Source organism: Linepithema humile, chromosome 4 (genome assembly GCF_040581485.1).
Source record: "Linepithema humile isolate Giens D197 chromosome 4, Lhum_UNIL_v1.0, whole genome shotgun sequence".
NCBI classification, from domain to species: domain Eukaryota; kingdom Metazoa; phylum Arthropoda; class Insecta; order Hymenoptera; family Formicidae; genus Linepithema; species Linepithema humile.
The window spans coordinates 7,840,940-7,858,165 of NC_090131.1; the positions used below are offsets into that span (position 1 = coordinate 7,840,940).

Below are 17,226 nucleotides of genomic sequence, written 5' to 3' on the forward strand. Positions count from 1 at the left end.
CGCGCGTCAATATAAATTATCCTCGGCGGCGATAATAATTCGCCAGTATGAAGTTGAAATTTTGAATGCGCGCAACACCTGTCTTTGTTAATTTCGCGTGCTATTACCGCACAATCGGGCTTATTGTTTCGGCCTGCGCGAATCGCATCGTTATTGCGTGAACATCCGCGGACGGGCGCATTAATACAGTTTGTTTCGCGTGTCAGCGAAACGTATGCGCTGTACGTGTGCTCCAGTTGCATAACGTTACGCATATTTGCGCGTAACATCAATTATTGCTCGCGCAAACAAACGAGTATAAAAGTAACCGACGCGATTTCCACAACGCATGCGAGCGAATTACGGATTCGAAAATGCTAATCGGTTTTTCGCTCGCAACATTTCGGATTTTTTTAAAATTTCAGATTTTTGCTCGACGAATGGAAAGAAATCGAAACTCAATTTTGTTACACATTTTATTTCGCTGTGCGAAATAAAACACTTTGACTTAACCGGAAATGGGAGAAAGATACGACTTCGAAGACACTCCGTAAATGCCGCAACAGCTCGTATTAGAAAATATCGCGATAACAAATGTCTTCAAGCACTTATCGATGCCAAGTGGCGGTGTATAGAGGCACTTTTACGAAGCGTGCCCGCGACATCTGAACCGTTAGAACCTATTACCTACTTACTTCGTGACAGATAATCATCGTACACTGAATGCCTTCACGGCTTCAAAACACGCCGCGTAAACGCGTATTCGAGATCGATTAGTGATGCAGACGTTGCCCTATATTCGAATGCATGAGAGAGAAAGAGAGAGAAAGTCACGGCTCGCACACCGAAACGTTGTAAAATCCGCGAGATCAAAAATAAAATAAAATGGTACGCGAGCTATGCAACATATTTGTATAATATTTCGTTTATTTGCGAACAGATATATATTTCATATGAATAATTAATTAATTGGATAATCATTTCCCAAGTCTGCTGGCTCTCGTTCGAATTTATCTCATCGACGTTTACCTCGCACGTGCGAGTAATCCTTAATTAACCAATTAACGTCGTAATTCCCTGTTTATTTCCTGCCCATCGCATCCGCAGGGTACATTACAACCCACTGCTGTATCCAGTTTGTTGATGTTGTCGGCGCGTGAATGATAGCTGGCAAATATCGCAAGACTCACCTGCGCGCCGTAATACGACGGGAAGTTCGCGAGATAATTAAGTGCCCGGGCACTTAACGATAATCTAATGTCGCCTAAACGAGTGCGGGATCGATAGCCCGTAATGAAGAAGCCACGTCCCCGTGGCTGTCGTGTCGGCGAAAATTGAGGAGGCGTGCGTTCGCTGAAAATTAGATATCAAGTTTGAGAGAAACTTAATTCACGCGGGCGAGCCGCCGTCTAGCCGCTTAATAATTGTTCCGCCTCTATGCGCCGAAATTGCAGAGTGGCTTGCTCCATCCAGTTAGCACAGCTAGCTGGCTGGTTAATCGAAACTAGGTATCGACACGGCCGGAACCGCGCAGCAAACGGAAAATCGCAGCGGGAAAATTAATAATTCCTCGCGTCGCGTAACTCGAAGCCAAAGTTGCTCGGTTACGTATGAGAGTAAAGTGTGGAATATAAATGCAGTCTCGACAAACTCCGGCGAACCTGCAAATTGAGTTTGTAGTATTGAAATTTCGTTACATCAACAGCGTCGGGAAAGGTAATCAAATTATGTCACGGTAAACATCCCACCGCAGTCGTATCTATCCCGCCGAAACCATATTTCCAAAGCGAACGGATAAGACCGATATTTCCGAAGGGGAAATTATGAAAAATTCGCCGATCTCTCCCAATTATCGATTCCCGTCGCGATCGAACGCTTTTTTTTTCCCTAAATAGAGAGCACGTCTGTAGGACAACTTGATCGAGAAATTTCCATCCGAGTCGTGTGTGTTGGAAAGTTTCTCTAGGGACTCGGGAATCCTGTCATAAATAATGCAGGGACAACACGTCCTCTCATTTTTGTCGAACACGCCCGGCTTCGTCCCCGAAAATCGATCTCTCCTCCTGACGGCCCCGGCCTCTTGACCCGCTGTTCGTACCGTTATTCTCGAAAGATCTTTCGAGTGGTCGATATCATCCCCGGTAACGACTATGACTATACATTTGCCCGCTAGGCACGCTAATTGGATTGGCAAATACCGGACGGGGCGTGAATAACGTATCCTCTCAGCGACGAGATGTGCTATACGAATTTCCAATTCAATATCGCGCGCCATCCCAATGTCTTAAGAGTTCTTTTCGCGATTCGTAGAATTTCCGCTGACGAAAGTGCGATATTTGTTATACGGATCTGTATTATCTCGCGGCAAGAAGAAACGCCCGCAGCACGTGTCGCAGCCCACTTTTCAATAATATCGAAATATCCGCCGACACTCCTGATTTTTCACTCGCGCATTAATGAAAATAAAGAATGATTTTTCGAAAGCACGCAGCTACCAATTTCGAAAACTCCCCGTGCGACGGGCGTTTGCCGTGGGGCTTTGAAAAAAATATTCGCACTCTCCATAAATTCCCAGCAGTTTGCCGTTACGCTTAATCCCGCACTGTGACATAGTCAAATGTAATCCTGGTGCACCTAAATTGTACAATCCCGCGGAAAAATTTGCGACGCGGCGCACAGCCGCTCCCGCAATGCTCCGACCGACCGTTTCGCTATCCGTCGCGTCGCTAAAAAATGGAAAAGCGGGTCCAAGTTACGTTCCGACTCTCGCGAGTAATAAAATATAATGGCAGTTTTATTGCGCTAGCGTCGCGTGTAGAGCACTTACGTCACTCGAATTCAGCCGTAGTGGCTGAGAGTTAAACTTGTTTCGTTCCGCGCGCGCCCTGCGGTTATCTCGTCGCAGTGTAAGACACTTTTTACCCCGAGTCCGGCGTTTTCTCTCTCGCGCCGCCGCAAAATAGGTCACTCCGGAGCTCCGTGCTGGATGAAATTTTCAACGCGTCCGTCGAACTTGGCCATAATTCCACGTCTAGTGGCCATTTCACGATATTACGTACACCGAGGTCGCCGAGATGAGACGAGAGAGCGACTAATGCGGCTCCGGCATGCTCTGACATTTATAAGATATACTGTGAGGTATAAAAATTTGTGCCAAATGCAATTTATATTCCCGAGTTGCGAAAAAGTCCCCGCGAGACGAAAAAAATACGCGTCAACTATTCTCACGGGAAAACTATAGAAATTCCTCCGGTTTCGTAGAGGAAGAAGAGCTTGGGTTTCCTGTAGAATGTATCCATTTGTCGATACTTCAATAGACGGTAAAGCGCGCCGCGGAGGGAAACTCGCGCGCAAATGTGCGTCTTTCGGAATAAAGAATTGTGGGACCAAGTAGTTTCCGTTTGTTACGCGGACGAGTAACAACGTTCGTGTTCCTCCAACCAGCTGGCTATTCCCCGCTATTGTCTTTCGGCAGCGACTTCAGCGAGCGCGGCGCTGAAAAGCCCGAGCTCGTTAAAACGGGGAGCACTTGGGAAACTCGAAGGAGTGAGCCCGCCGAACAATTCCGCGGGAGGTCTCGCGAAATTACGTTCGCGAGGCAACCGCGCTCGCGATGGCGAGAAAAAAGATCGAGCAAGGAGAAAAACACGCGGCGCCGCCCGGCTAAATGAAAAATTGCGCTTGTCTGCGGAGTCTCGCGAGCATCATCCGTAATGTTTTGAGAAGCTTTAGTCCCGTCGACGAGTTTTATCAGGCGCAGCTCCGCAACTGGGAGCTGCTTTTCGCGAAGAAAATAGAAACGTCCCGAAATAACAGCGGCGGCAAAAATCGCGGCGTATCCGCGGCAGCTGCGAAATAAATAGGAAAATCAATTGACTGCCGGGCGCAGGAAAAATCTCGTGTATAAATATATTCCGCCGTTGGCAAAATACGACTGGTTACGGCATTTCACGAATGCTGGACAACATGTTCACGTCCGCCCGCGAATGTAAATACGGCTAATAATTGGCTTCGTTTGCTCCCCGTGAATTTCCCCGCTTCAGTTTGCAGACTACATCGAGCGAAATTGAATCTTCGGGTGGAGCGAGAACTTGCCTGCGGACTTGGCTGTATAATAAAGGTACAGTCGCTTCCTTATTCATCGATCATCTTCAGATACGAGTGCGGGAAAGTCTGCTCCGCTAACAATGAAGGCAATATCCATTGTGAAATAATTAATTGCGGAAGAAAATTCGCGGAAATCCGCATAATTCCATCGATCTATTAACTCCCTCAAAGCGGACGTTAATTTGTCATTTATTGAAATACTGTCGGCGAGCGAATCAATTTTACAAAATGAATGCGCGAAGAATACTTGCGAATGACTGCTAGTATGATAAGTTCGTGCTTGAAATGCAAAAAACGGTGCAAGTGTAACGGATCCGCTTTATATTCGCAGCTAAGGAGCTTAAATGTCAAAAGCGTGCTCCGTATTGAACGTTAATATCCTAATGGCGGAATTAAGTCTGGGAACGGAATATTGACTGTGCTCGAGCGTCTGCTGACGAAGCGTGCAACCATTGACGTGATTCACTAATCAGTTGTAACTATCGCGAACGAATGAAAAGGAAAAAAATAAGCCATTTCAGAGGTATTTGAGAAACAAATATCCCACGATTTTATAATCTATATTTAAAAAAAAAAACAATCTCATCAATTTGCAACGCCGAGACGATTGCGCTCTAAGAGTCTTTCGGAATGTCAACTCGTCCAAGTGAACGAGATCGTTCATCTCTCGCGTCATCGCGTCATGTTATCCGTGCTAACGCTTTACACAAAACGATAAAAAAGTCGATCGAGCAGAATGCAAATACAGTAGACCGGAGCAAACAAGTGAGCGGTATACGCGATATACGAGCGCGAAGCGGTGCAATCAACGCGAACTAGCTGCAGCGTCGTTTCGGACGGTTGATCGCTACTTCCGTGCGCGCGAGGGAGAAAAAAAAAAGCAAATAGACCCTTAACAACATCGATGCATCGCATAATTCGCGCGATTGCGAAACTTCTCCACGCGAAGCGTCTCTCGCGTCCCTCCCCCACTGCGCTTCTACATCGAATTTCATATCGCGACTCCGAGAGAGTGAGAGAGAGAGAGAGAGAGAGAGAGAGAGATCTCCGATAATGCCGCGAAGCGCGACGCGCGATGCATCGCGCTTCGCGCACGTATCGCTTCCGGCGCTCGCCGAGACGCGACCGACGCGACCTAACCTAATCCATTTCCCCGAGGTTTCTCGCACTCCCGCGCGCGAGTTATCACCGGTCGTCGAAAATGATAATAAATGCGAGAGCGACGAGGCGGCGGCGGCGGCGCGCGTAAAGAGACGCGAGGGCAACGACGGGCCGAGCATTCTCCTCCTCTCTCCCGCCGCTCGGTCTCCTTGCTGGATTTATGAATACCGCCGGGTGTAAAGGGACCGTGCTCGCTTCCTGGTTGTAAGGGGAGATATATGTACCTTATGGGACACCGTACATTAAACCGAGAACAGCCGCGCTGGCCGTATACATACGTGTACGTAATATTCCCGCGCGCGTGTCTGCGTGCCTGTGCGCGCGTGTGTGCGCGTCGATGGGGATACATTACGCGCACTTACATAGCAGCGAGCTGGGGTATACTTTGATAGCTCTTGATAGCGGTACGTGAGCGAGATGCGGTGCCTGTGAAATCGCCAATGGAATGACAAGTAATCGGAACCGCCGTTAACATATCGCTTTGATACACGAAACACATTAATTATTTACGATCCTTATTTTTAAATTCGGCTCCAATTTGCTCCCTGAAAAAGCCGCAGACAAATAATAAAGGCAGCTCTCCAGCGTTGTACGCGGAATACAATTACGCGCGAGTACGAATTATTCTAAAAAATTACGTGCGGAATTATAAACGCGAATGCGCGAATATAAATGGCTCGCGATGGCTCGCGAGCGAGAAAAATAAGTTTCTTTCGCGCGCCGTAGGGTCCTCCCAGCTCTATTTCCTTTGCAATGGAATAATAGCGAATGCAAAACAGAATTGCACATAGTTTATCAAGTGTAATTAAGTTCGTGACTGCAGAAACGCGGCATTGTCAATAATAACATCGCGCCTTTCTCGCGTTTTTACGCGAGCTATGTTTTATCATCCTTTATCACGCCGCATGGTTTTTAATTAAAATTCACAAGCCGGCTGGCTCCGCCTCAAGTGCACGAGCACATTTCGAATTCGCCAGACAGCCGCGTAATAAAATGCGCAATATGCGCTCGGCGAAACAATCCTGCTCTTTGAGACGGAGTGACGAAAGTTAAAATAATTCCGCAGTCGAGCGAGCACGGCGGTGCATCGCGCGCGGCGCGCGGGTGTGCGCATGAAATTTTCGGGTGCGCTTATATGGAATATTTGACGACAGCGACATTACAGCGCCATTATCAGGTTCGTCGTTGCTGCCCCGGTTTCTCGTTTAAACAGTAGGCAGAAGTTTAATGAAGCGGGTAAATATGTGTGTAGTTTCATTGTGCGGATCGTATTTCGTCGCCTCCGGCGAAGCTGCACGAATATTTAATTAATCTCGCGTGCAATTATACGAATCCCAAATTGCAATTCCCGTTAAAAATCAGGATCCGACTTGATTTTTCCGTCTGACGGAATTTTTCCAACCCACGCGCTTCGGGTGAAATATATTATATTTGTTAAATCCAGAGTATAAAACTTTCACAACTGACTCCGGCGAACTCGGGAGTCGGTTCTCCTACAGCGGACATTTAGTACTAATTTTATAGCAACCAATTCCAATGCATAATTTCCCATTATCGATCGATCGCAATTTCTTCCGCTATTTTTAATTTCGTTCTCGTCGAGAACAATGATTTTACGCGGAGCAGCGTCGGGCGCGAATTGTTCACGTGCCGCGAAAATACCCGCATAAACGTCGGCCGACCACGTCGTAAAACTCGGAAAATCTTCGTCAGGGGGCTGCGAGGGGGAATCCGGGGTCTTTTAATATTCCACGTGATCGACTGCACATCCTTCGCATAACGACGGCCGTAGGAGCCGCGAGCGGATCCCGCGGCGGGGGGAGAGATCGGCGAGGTGATCCGAGCGGGAGGCCGAACTTTCGCACTCTTCCTGAATGCCGATGAAACAGATGCAATTTCGCGCGCACGAGGAGCAGGACTCCGATCGGATACAAGGGTGGCGGCGAGATGGCAGCCGAAAAAAGGTCGACCTAGTTCGCCGGGCGGTTTCCACAGCGTTATCCGCGCGCTCGGTTGTCGCGCGCGCTCCGCTCGGATCCGCCGTGAAAGGCCCGGGTTTAGCGACGCGCGAGCAGTTTAGTAACATGATCGCGCACGGCGGTGTACCGGGCGCACACACGCGCGCACACACGCACGTAAGAGACAAGCGCAAAAGCTGCTGTAGATCCGCGATGCATCGCCGAGATTGGGCGGAACTTACGACGGGAAGTTGGGCGCAAAGTTTCCGACGTAACCGCAACACAGATATGCAAAGACAGCCTTAAATTGAGCGTGAGCTGGCAGTGGAATAGCAGGTATTCCTTAATACAAAATTCTTCGAGCAACTCACGGGCGATGAATTTACGCAGTACACAAACGAAAAGATATACTTTCTTTGAATCGCAGTATTTCGCATTGTGTATCCGAGAAATTCAAATTATTACTTCAATCTGCCGAATTTATTCGCGAAACGAATTACGCGTTCCAATTACTTCGCCCGTGGAGATCCAAATATTCAATTAAACTATTTTTCGTATCTTTTATATATTTAATACAATTTGCATTCAAGTCAGTTTACTCGATCCATAATTTGATTTTTCGTTACTTCGTGCAACTTTATCAAGCTCGGCGAACATCCCGATGTTCGCACCTAATATCATTTTATCCCGAAAGTTTGCAAGTCAATTTTTCATGTTCTGAATAATTTAATATCTCCAAGTTCCCATCGCAAACTTTAATTAGCGTTAAGGAACGCTAAGCTTTCGTTAAGTTTACGCGCTAAACTAAACACAGGCTGTACACTGTAGTTTCGGGAACAAATTGTGCCGGGAACAATTGTGTATCGCATTCACGTACGAACGAGTGGAGCTGCCGTAGACGCGGATGCATTCGTAGCCGTGATTAATGCCAATCAAGCGGCGATTTCGCGTTCTGAATTCGGGATTCGGTTAACGCCAGGAATCAATAGACCCGCAAACCGAACCGATTAAGGATGCACGGGCGAGTGGAACCACAAATCTAGAAATGCAACGTGGGTGGTGTGTTTCGGCCTGAATGCAAGATAACTGACATTCCATAACCGGTTACATCGTTTTACATTCCCGAGCCCGTATCGCAGTCCTACTGTCTTAATAGTTGAGATACCGCACGTAAAAATCTCAACGAGAAAGAAAGAGAGAGAGAGAACAATACAACAATCACGTGATCGATTCAGTCTTCATCATTGCGGAATATTTTACCGTGAAATCTATATCCTTTACATTGAAGCTTTTATTTTGTGCATTTTTTGTATTATATTTTTTTTTAATATACATCAATATTGATTTTCAAGATCGCCACTTTTAATACCGTTATTCGGCTAAAATTATACATTAAAATAAAATGTGCTCGAATATCTTTTGACTTTTTCCACGCGATTTACATTAATCCGAATATTCGAGTCGGGAAAAAACTCTGCTTTGAAATTGACTAATGCACTTTTTGTAAAATATTTCCTCAAACATCGCGGTGGAGCGATATTAATATAAAACCACATGATAATATTGACTCAGCTATTTCAATTTTCCGAGCGCTTTTCCGACGAAAATCGGACAAAGCCCGGCGCTTCGTTCGGGATTCTCGTCGGGAAATCGGCGGAGTCACGGAAAAGCCATCGAGTCACGCGTGCTACGAATTGAACAGTCTTCGGGCTCATTAAGAGCTGCGGTAGTACAACGGTTTGCACACACAGTACACACACGTTCGCACGCGCACAGTTCGTGATCCTTGATGACCGTCGCGGTAATACCTGTCGCCGCTTAATAAGATCGACATCCATCGGTAAGCGCACCGCCGTGGTTCCTCCTCTCCCGACAACAGATGAATCGATCCCACGGGCTAGCGAGTCCGTGAATAGCGCAAAATCCGGATTAAGAAATGGATCGAACGGCCCCGCGCGCGAGAGAACGAAAACTAACGTGGCATCGCCCGGGGGACGACGCATTTCTACAGATAAAATGTCTGAAAGGTCACCAACGTGATCTAGATACTAGGCAAAAGTAAGAAATCTTCTTTATCCTTTGACCCTTAAATAGACTGCCTGATCGCGAGTCACCTGGATACCAAATCCTTAATTTCGCCTCTTTTCCAGCCTCTTTTCACTCTAACTAATAGTAATAATTTTTTATAATTTTAGTATATTTATATATTATACCGAAGGAAATATATTAATAATTTTATAAGCTGCTAGGCCAAATTCAAAACGAGTACAGTGTCGTATTGTTGCGAAAAAGAGTAAGAATTCAAAATATGTCAAAGAATGTTAGAAAAAGAAATGAGACGAAAATAAGAAAGAGATGTAAAACAGTGTTTTGTCGAGAGCAACGTAACTGTGATGGAGACTGTGACATAAATATTCTGTGATATCCGCAGGACGAAGAAAATCTGCGCGAATCCTATTAATTAAGCATATTCGTGCTTCATTAAAACAAATAGCGTCTTTCCGCGAGCGCCTCGCGCGGCTCGTATTAATTGTTGTTTAATATATAAAGTGTCCCATATTCATCAAATGTTTTTTTTTCAGTATAAATTGTCCGATTAATTCGGCAAAACTAGACTTTTAAATTCGGAAAGATTAATAATCGAGTAAAAGAGAATTTCTGCAAAAAATAGAATTCAAGAGAGAAAATATATAGATAAAAAAATCAATTCATGGTTCTGGGACACCCTCTAGAGATAAGTGTGTCACACCGAGATACGAGCGACCCGAATAATCCTATTATCAATAATTAACCTCCACGATCCTTTTTTCTCTCGACAATATTTTCAGAAATTTCACCGAAACGTCCGACGGGAATAAACGTCGAGTTCCTTTAATGCCGAGCTACAAGCTCGAGGAAACAAGGTCGCGCACTTAAATTAGTAGCGCGTAGTCTCGACAAAGCTACAGGACGGTGAGCACAGAGGTTTCCTTAATTTTCCCCCATCATCCCTTATCTGCACACAGAGAACATCATGCAAGTTTACGGCCGCCGACTGCGCTCCGTTGCTTGCTTTGACCACTTTGTAATACAGTTCTACTTCAGCTCTGTTCTCTCATTTTCAAGCGGAGTCTCGAGAACAGGTGACTCTTATCGCGTAATCCATAATTGCAAAAAGAAATATTTCCACGGAAAATTATTCTCCAGCTACAAGCGCGGACAGCGCGTGCAAAAAAAACATAATATTGTGACGTGTTCGATTTTCAGCGTGAGTGCCTCTTGCGCAATATTTTCGAAAACTAAATTTCATAGTCACAAAAATGTGATAAAGAATTGAAGCGCGAAAAAAAATCCATGCTATGTGCACGATGAACCGTACGGCAAAGGATTGCACCGCGCGCAGGCACTAACAGTGCGTTGTAATATCGGGGATGTCAAAAGATTCGATTATCGGTGCTGGCGATCCGTTCACCGGCGCTGACAACGCGACGTTAAAGAGAATTATTGAGAAACGCTCTTCCAACAGCGGTCCGCAAAGATCTCGAAAACGCGCGAAAGTTTAAGGACACTCGAATAGTCGCAAGTTCGCCGGACGACCGCACAGTAGCAATAATGAAAGTACTCACTCCGTGCTGAATCCTGAATCGTGCTCGTTCCCGGAGGCGGGTCTTCCGGGGCTTCTCGAGGCTTCTCCCGGTATCACTCTCAAGTTAGTTCAGGCCCTCTCTCGTTTCAGATCACTCGCAGCATCTCGTCCCTTCTTTCGCCCCTTCAGCCCGCCCGGCTCTCTTCCTGAAAGCACGTCGGATCGACGATCAGAACCGACCTACTTCCTGCAACGCGACTCCTGTGTAAACGCGACTCTGCCGCAGGACGAATCTCGATCGGGGAAATCGATCCCTCGCGGATCGCGCGGCGAGCGAGAGGGAGAGCGAGAGGACGTTACGTCGAAAGCTCCGCTTCACACGGAGCGCAGTGGAGAACTGAGCGAAGTGCCGGCCGGCCGAGCAGCCAGGCGGGCTTTTCCGACAGCGGCTTAACCAATCGCGATCTCTCTCTCACCACCACGTATCTTTCTCGCGTGCGCGCTCTCTCTCTCTCTCTCTTTCTCTCTCTCGCGCGCGCGCTCGCTCGCTCGCTCCCTCCTCCGCGGCGTCGCGACGCGATAGACGCGCCGTTCGCCGGTCCCACGACGCAAGGCGTCCGCAAACCCCCACAGGTACATCATCCCCCTCGCATCGGAGAACGCGCGCGATCGTGTATGATGCTCGTGCAATCTCGAAATCTACAAATCGCGAATCTGCGATATTCGATAAAACCTGAATTTTCGACGAGCCTGAAAATCGAGAACGACGATGATTGATGATTTTGTCACGCGGCGTGCAATTAATCAGCTGCGCTTAGCCAATATTTTACATCAATATCAGTCAAGAAGGTGACTTTAATTTTTTCAAATGAATAAAAACTTGAAATTCCCTTTTATCCCTTGCAGAGTTGTCTCTGCAAACTCCGGAAATATAATTCTCAACTTTTGCGACCGCTTTCGTTGGAAGCTGTCTAAATCCGAAATCCCCGTAGTCGGAAGCGCGCAATATCGCCGGGGAAGTTCGACCGTGGTCGTCGTAAAATCACAAGAAAGATTTCTGGGACAACCGGATTCGCTTCAGCGAAGTGGGTTAACCAATCGTGAATTTTCTACTCGTTCGACGCACCCTTCTTTTATTCCCTATCCCGCCCTACCGTCTGCTCTGCTCCGCAGTCGCGTTGCTCGCGTTGTAGAACAAATCGAACGGTTCGTCGCACCTTCCGTCTGACGCGCGACCGCCGCGCCGGAAATTAAACGTGGAAACAGTACGACGGCGAATCTCAATTCGCGAGATAATATTTTCGGCTATGTCTGCGGAAAAACGGAAGCCGTCGTCGGTGCGCCAGCGTCGCGATGACGAATTGTCGGAGAAAAGGATTGCGCAAAAGGAAGAAGAGAAGCGTGAAACCGTCAGCGTGTCGCCGGCGCGCGGAAGAAGAACACTTTCGGCGAAAATTCTTCGCTGGTCACGTCTTACGTAAGCGGTCCGCGTGGCAGAGAGCTGCCTTTCTAAAAGAAATGTAAATCCTTTTAACAGCGAACGGTTTGGTCTGTTTACCTTCGGAATTTCTGGCGCGCCGGAATTAGGACGAGAAACGTGGGAACGCACACCGGCGGGAAACGCGATAGCGCATACGCGTCGGGTGACGCAACGTTATTCACGCGACGCGATCTCGCTAATGAATAGCTAATAAACAGTTAATTGGGAAGATGAATTCAACGACCACGACGACGACACTTTTCCGAATGAAAGACGCGGGACCGCGTCTCGCCCGCTCTCGTCGTTATCGGCCGCTCGTGATGCAATTTCGAACGAAAGATCATTCGCGCGGATTTCTTTTTGCGGCGCGTTTTATTTCATCCGATGGAAGGACCGCGGGTTTCCGTCGCCGCCGGCTCAAATTGGCTCTTCCTATTCGCGATCGCGATTAGCGATTCGCCCGGCGTTAACCGTATTTCACAGTGCGACGGAGCTACGAGAGTGCAGGAAATCGATGGGTTTCCTACGAGAGGGAACAAGCGGAATTGAGTTACGGGCGTTGGGAAGGCGCGACGACGAAGCCGCCGCTTCGGCGCGAGAATTAAATACACCGGTCGGCTCTCGCTTATCGGCGCAATTACGTATCGCGTCTCGCTCCATTTATCACTCACGCGTCGACTCGTTATCTCCCAACTCCACACATCAATTAGATGATTTTTGCAATATCTAAGGAAATCGCGCTCTCTAATCGAAACTGACAGGCGAACCGCTCGGCTCATTTCGCGAGTAATATAAAATCAATTTTAGAAGCGCGGCGGTTTTCAGGAAAACAAGACCGTGAAAAATTTCCGCGCGGACTTTAACGAGAGTTCAAAAGATTTACATCTCCCTTCAAGTTTTATTCGGCAAGATTTGCCTTTATTTTAAGAATTTTTCTATCGATGCCGCGCTGCCACGAGAGTCTAGTTTGCGGGAAAAATTTCCTCGCGCACAACTTCGCAATATACGAAGTCTCCCGCGGGAAGCCAGCCGGTGTAGTCCGTTGAATCAACTACCACCACATCGCCGTGAAGCGTTAGAACGTTAAACGACAAATGCGTTTCGCGCGGGCGAAACGAGAACTTTGTCCGCGAGGAAGGCGTCTTTCAATAACGCCGGGAATTTCGCCTCGGCACGATTTCGTCTAGCAGGGATTCGCTCGTGAAAACGTGCCGGGATTCGGACCGCGTCGTGCGGCGTGCTAAGGTCGAGCGGGAGGAGAGAGGAAAAAAACAAAAAGAGAGAACGAAAACAAAGCTCGCTCGCGCGCGTCTACGTGCGAGCCGGCATCGCGCGAAACGTGATCGAGGCCTCACTTTCGAAGTCCGTGCCTGCAGTCAGTGCCGGAGCTCGGCCCCGGTCGCTTTCCTAACGATCGAACCTGTGTGTGCTTTTACCGGCACGGACGATGCTTTTACGATGCTCGCGACATGTTATTTTCATTAGTCGAACTGCTACACGCGATTACACGTGCGATTTTTTAGCACCGCGACAGAACGAAGTCCCGCGAGGAAAATCGCGCTGTTAAAGTTAAAAAGGTGTCGATTGTGTATTGAAATTTGCTCTCCGACTTTCTCATTCGGCTAATGATAAAATATGTCTGAGAATGTGTCAAGACTTTGGAATGAAAAGAAGAAGAAAAAACAGTAATAATATAATTGAATTGCAATCTCGGATTTATCTCATTCCTGTTTCCCTACATTTTCCGGATAGAACATCGCACGGGCGGAGAAGTTTCAGCAGGTTGTACAGGTTGAAGTAATACGCGCGCTTCGAAAACGTCAAACATCATTCCGCGTTGAGAGTTACGGAGCGGTATGATATCGCAGGACTTTCACGCAAGAGCGGTAATTGTTGCAAACTCGATATCTTGCTTGCCAGAAGTTCGATAACCAAGCTGTGTTAGTATCTCCACAGCAAACACCCGGCTTACGCCAACAATTAATTTGTTCTATATGGAAAGCAGAACTAAGCCATCAAACCAGTACACGCTCTAGACACGCCTCGTGCAAACAACCGACTTGTTAGTATCGCTTGTCTTTTTTCGCATCGAATGAAATTATAAGTTTTTCTTCTGCCGTTTAACGATTTATGATACAATTCAGCTGGCGAGACATTCCGTATTTTAAGTTTTACGCGAGAAAATTTTCCCGACAAACTGGAAGCGTATGTAAATGGAGAAATCTTTAAAGTGTAATTCTGGGACAATATTACAATGCAAATTTTGCGTCACAAATTTGCGACGAAAAAAAGTTTGGATACAACTATGATTCATAGTTTCTATTTTACAATCATATCTAGACAATATGAACACAAACATGTGGCGTAAACAATAATAAATGAGCTAATTAAATATTACTGATATCTCTAATATTAATATTTATGTAGTAATAAGCGTATTATTCAATCAACATTGTTAATTAAATTGATTGTTATATTATATTTATTGAATCAATATTAATGTTTCTGCGCTAAATATATGAACACAGAACTGATTGATTCCGAGGAAATTCGTAGCCCGAAGCCGGAGATGCACAGAGCGATTAAGAAGAGGAAACATGAACTTACAGACATAGATGATGATTAATGATATCAGTCATATATCGCGTTTACGCTACACGTCTGTCCGCTTTCTAAGTCATCGTCATGAATACCTGATCTTGCAGCATCGTGCGGCCGAAGAACAGTGAAGATTCGGAGTATGTTTCGAATGTGAAATGTATCGGTAACCGGAAGTAGGTATACGGCTCTCGTACAAAGCATACTGATACGCGTAGAAATTTTACTTTTATATATATCTTTGCGTGGAGGAAACAAAATTACGAGCGAAACCTCCGCCGAGAATCGAGTTTATGGGTCTCTATTCACTTGAGCGAATCCAATTGAGGGAGTTAATAAATTATTATTCATCCAGAACCGTGGCAAGTTTCTTGCAGGCAAGAGAGATATCCATAAGTTTATCTATCTGCTTAATTTACTATCGTTTCAGAAAATCGTTTGTCTTAACACCAATATTCTATTAAGATAGCAACATTTTACATATATTCAGATAGCAGATACCGGTTCTGTCGACATAAACCTGAGACATAATTAAAAAGAAGTTTTACAAGAAGATTATGACAAGCGAATCGTATGAGAAACGAGCGAGAGCGAAGGAAATGTTCTTCGCTTCGCCATAAAAATCGAATATTACAAGCTCATTCCTCATTTATGATCAAAAACAATATTTTGCTTTATTTGCAATCTTTGGTGAGAAATAAGTCGAAAATTCGCGCCCGGAATTACCGTAGCGAGTAAGAGTAATCCGCCCTGTTTTTCCTGTGTGTTTTCGACGCGTGACACTGATCGACTAATGGAGCAGAAATGATCGAACATTTGATCAATATTCCGTCGCGCTCGAACTTCGCTTTCGAACGCACGAGTTGTTCTTTAACACGCGAGTCACGCTTTGCAAAATCTCTCCAAGTCTCGCCGATTTATTTCGCTGCGAGTAATCCATATTCCTCGCAACACATCCACTCCGGTAAAATCGAAATAGTGATGCTGCTCGCCGCATGACGCAAATCGATCTGTAACCCTCTCCACGATCAACCCTCGTATATAACTCTCCTGTCACTTCATTCGAACTTTCACTGTATCGTTAGATCGAAACTGGTGCAAGGGAAAGTCGAGGCAATATCATATCTCTTTCCCATTTTTTCTTTGCTTTTTTAACAAAATATATTAATTTTAGAATGTAAAAAGCTTTAACACATTTTCTATTTCTCAAGAGACATCCATTGTAAAATTAAAAATCTTTCTTAAACTTCGATGGATCACACTTTTTATTTTAATTCAAAGTTAAAAATATTAAATATTGTGTATAAAAATCGTGTTTAACAAGATATAAAATAAAATTGCGCTTCTATAACTCAATATATAAAGATAATCAAAATTACTTCTTTATAGCAATTTTTCTTTAAACAATTTGACTAATCAAAATCAGCGTAATTAAAGCAGATGCAGATTCTGCAAAGGATATTCACATGATTTGATTGTCCACGATTTGTCTATACATAAACTTTTGTTATTCGCAAAGATGTATGATATCGCACAATATTTATAAAAATTCTTATTTCAGAGTGCCAGCTTTACAGACCTTATTCATTCATTGCATAAAGGATGACGGAGTACGCGAGAATCGATTTGCGCCAGACATATCGTCTGTATCGGCTACAAACTCCAGCTGAAGGAGACGCGTGCAAGAGGACGGCGTAATGAGCGAAACCGGTTTTCGATTTTACAGGTGGGCGATCGGACACGCCGCGCTACGATGAAAATCTAAAACACTTCCCCGCCGGACATTTCTTCGTGCGTAAAGTAGGCCGTCTGAAACCGGAAGAAACGAAAGTACGAAATTTTGAATTAGTCACCAAGCGATCGCACAAATCACACGATGATGTCCGCGTGCAATTTTTGCATAATAATTCGATTTAAATAATTTAATGCAAAGAATGCAGAACAATTAACAAAAATAGAATATTGGAAATAATGGAAGACATAATTTATACGATAATAAAGTGTTACAGTAAAAGCAACGTTATTTCGTGATAAAAATAAACAAACAACATATATATTTAGTAAAACGTATCGCTTGACACAATTCCGAGAACGTAATTTCTCTCTTTAACCATATATAAAAATAAAAATTGTTTAATCAAAGATCAATAGTTGACACTAGATTTACAAATTCGTTATCACACGATAACTTAATGATGATCGAGCAGATGATTTATGCTGAAAGCCGCGTTATCCAACACAGCGTCGCAATGGGAACGAAAGAGAGAAAGACAAGGAGATTTTATTAGCTCTTTCGGCTCTTATTAATGACTCTTAAAGCCACCGACCACACCTTCGTTAGATTCTTTAACTCGCCCGCTGCACTTTCTCTAGTCATT

At 45.4% G+C, this 17,226-nt stretch overlaps 1 protein-coding gene across 1 annotated transcript in view; it reads right to left on the bottom strand.

Moving 5' to 3' along the window:
- LOC105677786 (mucin-4) overlaps window positions 1-11,234 on the bottom strand; it is a 40,490-nt gene extending 29,256 nt beyond the window's left edge. The window contains exon 1 of the mRNA XM_067354392.1: window positions 10,811-11,234. The gene's annotated coding sequence lies outside the window, so the exon portion shown is untranslated. The remainder of the gene's footprint in view (window positions 1-10,810) is intronic.
- Between the last annotated feature and the right edge of the window lie 5,992 nt (window positions 11,235-17,226).